Raw genomic sequence first — 8,194 nt, 5'->3', positions numbered from 1 at the left:
TTTTTTTTTTTTTTGAGACAGGGTTTCTCCATAGTTCTGGCTGTCCTAGAATTTGCCGTATAGACCAGGCTGGCCTTGAACTCTGTCTCCCAAGTGCTGGGACTAAAGCCGTGCGCCACCATCACTCTGCAGCTTTAATTTTTTAATTCCTTTATATTTGAATTTTTTGTTGTTATTAAATTTCCCATTATTGGTAATGTTCTTTGGTTCTGAACTCTTTCTCTTCACAACATTCTCCCCCATCTCTCCCCCCACTCCCATTTTTTTTTTCTTTTTCTTTTTGAGACTGGATCTCACCATGTTCTATAGCCCTGACTGGCATGGCACTTTCTGTGTAGGTTGGCCTGCCTCTGCCTCCTGAGTGCTGAGATGGAGGCTAGGCCTCCAAGCCCGGCCTTTGCTCCTCCGTTGAAGCTTTGGTCTTAGTTCCCTCCCTTCATCGACTCCTTTCCTTAATCTCATTTATTTGCTATTTCTATATCTACTCTAAGTGCTTTTTACATTGATAGTAGACTGTACAGTGCTGGCTGTGTTCTGTTCTGTAGCCATTGTGATGTGATGTGTGGGTGGTTGTTATTGGTGCTGCTACCATGGTGGATTTTTTCCTTTTGTAAGTGGTACTAGGCATCGGACCCTCAAGAATCTGTCACTCCCTGAGAAGACACTGAAATAAAACCAGGAAGTATCCCCATGCTCAGATGGATACACAGAAACATAAGAAGTGGGAGGAAGCAAAGCAATATGGCTGCCCGAAGAGCGTAACTGCCATGTAAGAAAGGTCCCAAAGGACCACAGGGAACCGAGGAGCTGAGAGCAGGAGAGACGGCCGTCCCCTGGGAGAGCACACGGCTCGGTTGGTTATCTGGTACCAAATGGGCAGCCCTGAAAGCATACACAGATGTAACATACAGACTGAGCGGGTGTATTTACATAGTAACAACACGCATGCACATGTACACACACACCATACACACATACCACACACACTACACATACCACACATACACAAACACCACACACACACTACACACACCACACACACACACACACACACACAGTATACATACTACAAACACACACACACTACACACCACACACATACACACACACACTACACATACCACACAAACACCACACACACACTATACATACCACACACACACACAAATACACACATATACACACCAACAAAGAAAAAGAGGCCATGATTTGAGAAAGAACAAGGTGGAAGGTGTACATGGGAGGGGTTGGAGGGAGGAAAGGTAAGGGGGAAATGACGTAATTATAGTCGCAAATGAAAAGAAAAAGATTTAAAAGAACGTAGCCTCAGAGTGACCCACGCTTCCATTGACCTCTGCTTTGGTTCCTTCCCTGACTCCCCTCAAAGACGGACTGTGACTGAAAAGTGTAAGTCAAATAAACCCTTCCCAAGTTGCTTTTGGTCCCATTTGTCACAGCAACAGGAAGAGAAGCTAGAACACACGTGACTGCAACTTCCACGAACTAAGGGACGTGATAAAGAAACCAAACCTCCTGGGAGTGCTGGCGCATGCCTTAAATCCAGAGGCAGTGGCAGGTAGATCTCTGTGAGTTTGAGGACAGCCTGGTCTACAAAGATCATCCAGGACAGCCAGGGCTACACAGAGAAACCCTGTCACAAACAAAACCAAACAAACAAAACCAGAACAAAAGCACAGAAATCTGTTCATGAAATTATAGAAGAAAATGTTGCAAATCTAAAAGGGGAATGCACACACGAGAGTGAGAATCATTTAAAACCCTAAGTAGACAAGGCTAGAGAAGAAGCTAACCACGGCACATTTTAGTACAAAACGAGAAACAGCATTAAAAGATGCTATACCAGGAGAGATGGCTCAGAGGTTAAGAACACTGCGTTTCCAGAGGTCCTGAGTTCAATTCCCAGTGGTAGCTCACAACCATCTGTAATGGGATTTGGTGCCCTCTTCTGGCATGCAGGCATACATGCAGGCAAAACACTGTACAAATAAATATCTTAAAAAAAAAAAAAAGATGCTATCCTAAAACACCAACACACATAGGCAAACCCATCGGGATGTCGTCAGGCCTCTTAGCCCAAACCATTAGCTCCAGGAAACCTTGGATGATCCCTCGAATCTCCTTGTGCGTCTTGTTTTCTCTTCAGGGATGGATTCCCTTTGGCCAGTGTCCACTCTGGGGAAACATCTCCATCAGGAAACAGCCTTGAGTAGAAAGTAAAGCCTGAAGTCCCCCCCCCCAGCAACCTACTTCCTCCAGCTTGGCCTCACCTCCTAGTGTCCACAGCCTTCTATAAACCCTACCACCAGCTGCTGGGAACCAAGTGTTTTGAACACAAGAGCTTGTTGGGGGAAGAGTCACACAAAAGCGTAACGTTTAGCTCATGGTTCCTGTATGTGCACAGCCATGTCATAATGCAAGGTGCACTGAGTTTGACTTCAAAGTCGACAGCTTCTAAGATTCGAGTCAGTCCCCCTACCCTCCTGCCTCGTTCACAGTGCAGTAGCCAATCTTATTTGCTCAAGAGCTTGTACTGTGAGCATCAGTCAAGCCTGGACTTGGATCTATGAGCTCATATTGCTTACCAAGGACGAAGCAAACTGACCCACGTGCACGGCTGGAAACTAAAGGTCCATAGTTATCACAGTGCAGATTTTGGATCCTTCTTGCTCTTCCGGAGTGTAGTGTGTCTGCACTTTACCTGAGCTGACTGACCTCTAGCTTCTGGTGAATTTTGTTTGGTTAATCCCGGAGCATCAAGGATGCGAAGGAGACTGGGGAAGCAAAGTCTGCAACGTGTCACACAGCTGTGAGTCATTCTTGCTCAAGGGCCATGCTAATCCCTGTATCAAGGTGGTCTTTTTAACGGTGAATCCCTGCCAAAAGAGAAATAAAGTTTTAAGTTATATATTTGTATTATGCTGTAGTACAGAGCAAATATTACCCTCCCAAGAAGGAATGTGGACAGCAAGGAAAGATCAGACGACAGCATGGCCAAAACCGAGCCGGGCAAACAAAACCCGGCAGCTCTACACCCAACATCTGAGCCTCCTGTTGGCATCTGCCGAGTTTCAGCGGACTCCATAGCCTTACCACTCACTCTGCCTCCTCCTGTAGAACACGGGGCCTCTTCCTTGGCTGTCTCCTCTGCATGCCTGCAGGGATGCTTGGGAGATGGTCCACATTCTTAGTGCTTCTAGTATCCGTTAGAACCGGAAGCTTCAGTTTACAGCTTCCTGAAGAGCCCAATCAGGCTCCATGCTGGGAATTCAACTCAGGTACACAGTGCCAGTCCTTAACTGCTTTCTGGAAGCTTGATGTAAGTCCCCCTGGATGATGAAGCCAAGTTCCACCACTGCCGTGTCAGAACGCAGCCTGTGCCTCTTTCACCGCAGCTGCAGCGGCCCCTGTGCGCCTGGGTGGCCGAGCCTGGAAAAACATTCCCTAAGAGAACTTATCGGGCAAAGGAGACACTCTGTTCAGGAACTCTCCTTTGAGAGAAATGTTTTTTCGAGCGTGTTTTCAGTTTTATTCCTTTGAGAGGGGTCCTGCCCATGTGGCATCCTCTCTACTGTCCCAGTACAGTTTCTGGCCTGCCCTTGACTGCAACAGCGCTTTCTGCTCCCTATCTTTTGAGAGCTAGCTAAAGATAGTGAGCAACAGCCATGCCATAGCCTGGATGCTAGGCACCTTGACGTTTCCTCCACCAAGGAAACGAGTCCATCGAAATTCAGCCTTGCTCAGAGGTTTAGGACATGGGCAGAGCATTGTCAAATAGCATCGCTAACAGTGCCGGCTGCTTACAGTCTTTGTGCCTCTCTGCAACCCCACAAGCCTGGCATCACTGTGCATCTCCATCAGCATTGTGGCCCCCTGAACTGCCCCCCCCAAAGCCCATTACAATCTGGGTATGGTATTCTAGAGCTTTTTTAGCCTGCAGCTTTCCCGTTCTTCCCACAGTCAGATTCAAAGAGCTGCCACTGACATGAGTGGGTTTCTCACAAGAACCCCACTTTTCCGCATCAATATTTTGTGTGACGTACATTTCTCATCTCCGTGACCACATGCTTAATAAGCAACTTAAGGGTTGAAGGGACTGCACAGAGGGTAAGAATGTAAGCTAGAAAGCAAGAGGACCTGTGTTTGAATCTCTGGCACTAATATAGAAGTGGGAACATGCCTGTGTGCCTGTAACTGCAGCATTGTGGGATGGAGGGAGACAGGCTTATCCCAGGAGCTCGCTGACCACCCAGCATAGCGCAGTAGTAAGGTTTGGGTTCAATGTGAGACCCTCTGTACTGGCTAGTTTTCTATCAACTCCACACAAGCTAGAGTAATCAGAGATGACAGGATGGACCCTCAGTTGAGAATATGCCTCTATAAGGTGGGGTTGTAGGCAAACATCTAGGGGATTTTCTTAATCAGTAATTGATGGGAAAGGGCCCAGCCCATTGTAGGTGGTGTTGCCCCTGGGTTGCTGGTCCTAGGTTCTATAAGAAAGCAAGCTGAGCAAGCCATGGGAAGAAAGACAGTAAGCAGCACCCTTCATGGCCTCCGAATCAGCTCCTATCACCAGGTCCTGCTTGAGTTTCTGTCCTGACTTCCTCCAATGATAAACAGCAATGTAGAGGTTTAAGCCGAAGAAATCCTTTTCTCTCCAACTTGCTTTTTGATCATGGTGTTTCTTCACAGTAGTGGTAGTCCTTACTAGGACTCCTTAAAAAATACCGTGGAAAACTGTAAAGGAAGACACCTATTGGGGGATGATTTGTGAACTGTGTGTATTCCGATGTCTATGTCTATGCCCGGATATCTGGTTATAGTCCGGACGGACATAGCAAGGCCAAGCATCTCTGTTTCAGAGTTCCATAGAAATTGTTTTCTATCACCTCTGACTGGTTAATAAAGAGTTGATCAGCCAATCAGCTTTGCAGAAGAGAATAGGGTGGGACTTCCAATCCCACTGCGGAAGCCCCAAAGAGAGTGGAGTAGAAGAAGAGAAGAAGGTGTGGAGAGACCAGGAGGAGAGAGAAGTCTCCCCGAGGACACACCTGGACCAGAATGAGCCAGGGCAAGACCAGATGCAGGGAAAGGACCAACCATGTGGCTGGGAAGTAGGCAGTCTTAGAGGGTTAGAGTAGCTTAGAACCTGGCCACCCTAGTGCTTGCCACTCATTAGTAGAAGTACCAGGTCTCTGTTTCATCTATTTGGGAGCTAAACAGGCTAGAGCAGGTGTAGAAACATCCAGTAGTTGCATGGGTGCAAAGGGGGTGTAGAAACCTCCACAAAGAAACACTAATACAGACACCTGATGTTCTCTGGCTTCTAAATGCATAAGTCTGTGCTTGTACGCCCTTGCGAGTACATGCACACGCACACATGTGCACACACATACACACACACTCACGTTTTGAGAATATGGCCCATCTGGATGGCAGGGTAGTCATGGCAGCAGGACTGTCAGATTGTTTGCTGACACCTCAGGAGATCAGGAGACAAAGCAATTCTATATTTCAAACCCTGAATGTAACTTCCAGCCAAGATTGCTACATGCAGCAACATTGTCTTTTTTTTTGTTTGTTTGTTTTTTTTTTTTTTTTTTTTTTTTTTTTTTTTTTGAGACAGGGTTTCTCTGTGTAGCCCTGGCTGTCCTGGAACTCACTAAAAATTACACGGATGATTCATTGTAACAGTTTTCACATATAAAGATACTGGTCTTTGCACTTACTTGCTCTCACTAACCTATGGTCTTACTGTGCCTTCTGTTACTGTGATAAAACACCATGACCAGCCGGGCAGTGGTGGTGCACGCCTTTAATCTCAGCACTTGGGAGGCTGAGGCAGGCAGATTTCTGAGTTCAGGGCCAGCCTGGTCTACGGAGTGAGTTCCAAGACAGCCAGGGCTACACAGAGAAATCCTGTGTCGAAAAACCAACAAAACAAACCAACAAAAAAACAAAACAAAACACCATGACCAAAGACACCTTGAGGAGGAAAGGGTTTACAGGTATAACTCCCACGCTGTACAACTATAGTACTCCTGGATATAAACCCGAAGGAGTCTAAGTACGCCCTCGCTCATCTGTTTTGATTGCTTCACTATTTCCCCAAGTAGCCAAAATATAGAGCCAACCTAGATGTCATCAGCAGAAGAATAGATAAAGAAAAGACATTGCTACACCATACAGTTTATTTAGCTGTTTAGAAGAATAAAATGTCATTTGCAGGAAAGTGGGCAGAACTAGAAACCATCATGTTAGAGCTAAATAAGACAGACTCAGAAAACCAAATAATGTATATTTTCTGTTATGAAGAAACATGTCACTCACACACATACATGGCTCTGCTAAGCGCACTTGTTGATCTTGCAAAGGTCTTGTGTTCAGTCTCCAGCACGCACATGGTAGAGCACAACTGTCTGTAACTCTAGTTCTCATGGATCTGATGACCTCTTCTGGCCTCTGAGGGTACTGCATGCACATGATGCATCTGCTTATCTTCTACCGTGTGTGTGTGTGTGTGTGTGTGTGTGTGTGTGTGTGTGTGTGTGTGTGTGTGTGTATGGGGGCTGTGTGGGAAGGAAAAGATGCTTCAAAGGAGAAGGAGGGGTAGGAGAACAAAAGATATTAATGCAGGGCCCAAAAGGACAAAATATTGAATTTTTATGCAAAATCTAGATTTAATAATTACAGGGCTAGAGAGATGGCTCAGTGGTTAAGAGCACTGACTGCTCTTCCGAAGGTTCTGAGTTCAAATCCCAGCAACCACATGGTGGCTCACAACCATCTGTAATGAGATCTGACGCCCTCTTCTGGTGCATCTGAAGACAGCTACTTAGATATAATAATAAATAAATCGTTAAAAATAATTACAAATGTGTGCACATATATACATACCTATGTATATGACATGAAGGCAGAAAGGCCTCTATTTGGGGGAGGATGTGACCATTGTTGAGTGTGGAGAACAGACACAGTAGATGTGGCATGAATTGTTTTGTCAACTTGAAGCTCAAGTTATTTGAGTAAACGGGACCTCAGTTGAGAAAATGTCCCCTCAGGTTGGCTGTAGTCAAGCCCGTAGGGCATTTTCTTGATTGGCAACTGATGTGGGCAGTGCCATCCCCAGGAAGGTGGTGTTGGGTTACATAGGGAATCAAACTGGGCAAGCCCGGGGGAACAAACTGGTGAGCAGTGCTCCTTCATGGTCTCTGCTTCCTGCCTTGAGTTTTGTCTTGGCTTCCCTTCATGGAGTGTGGCTTGGGATGTGTAAACCATAATAACCCCCCATATTGTTTCCACCAATAAAAAATTTAAGTTTGTATTTAAGAGTCAGGTGGCATTAGGTGTTGGGGAAATGGAGAAACTAGTTCTTATTCACTGCTGGTAGGAAAATAAAATCCTGGAGACTTTTTGAGAAATCTTTCAACTGTCTGTCAAGTGGCTAGTCTTTGTACTCTTTGTGTGTGTGTGTGTGTGTGTGTGTGTGTGTGTGTGTGTGTAGCCCTGGCTGTCCTGGAACTCATTCTGTAGACCAGGCTGGCCTTGAACTCAGAGATCTGCCTGCCTCTGCCTCCCAAGTGCTGGGATTAAAGGCTTGCACTACCACTGCCCGGCGAGTGGCTAGTCTTATTTGGTCCAAAATCTTAGCGATACATGACTGAGCCTTTACATCACATCAAATGGTAAAAGCCACTTAATAAGAAAGATTGAATATTCTTCTATTTGTAGAGATCTAGATTACTGGTTGTCAAGGAGGCGGAGGGCTTGAGTGTTAATGGACAAGGACTGTCTTTGGGACAATGGACTAGTATGGAATTGTGCAGTGGTGGGCTGGAGAGATGGCTCAGCTCAGGGTGGATTGCACTTGCAGAGAACCTAAGTTTAGTTTCCAGCACCCATGTGGGGTGGCCTGCAACTTCTGTTCCAAAGAATTCACTGGCATCTGTGGATACGGCATTCCCAGGTGTGATGCATCTCTGTCTATCTATTATCTGTCTGTCTGTCTATCTGTCTGTCTATCTGTCTATCTATCTATCTATCTATCTATCTATCTATCTATCTATCTCTAATGTATATATCTAATTTATATATCTATATGTCTACACAGTAAACTACTCATAAAATAAATAGATAAAACCTTTTTTTTTTTTTTTTTTTTTTTTTTTTTTTTTTG

The sequence above is a fragment of the Mus caroli genome, chromosome 18, assembly GCF_900094665.2.
Source record: "Mus caroli chromosome 18, CAROLI_EIJ_v1.1, whole genome shotgun sequence".
Taxonomy (NCBI): Eukaryota; Metazoa; Chordata; class Mammalia; order Rodentia; family Muridae; genus Mus; species Mus caroli.
This window is presented reverse-complemented; position numbering follows the sequence as displayed.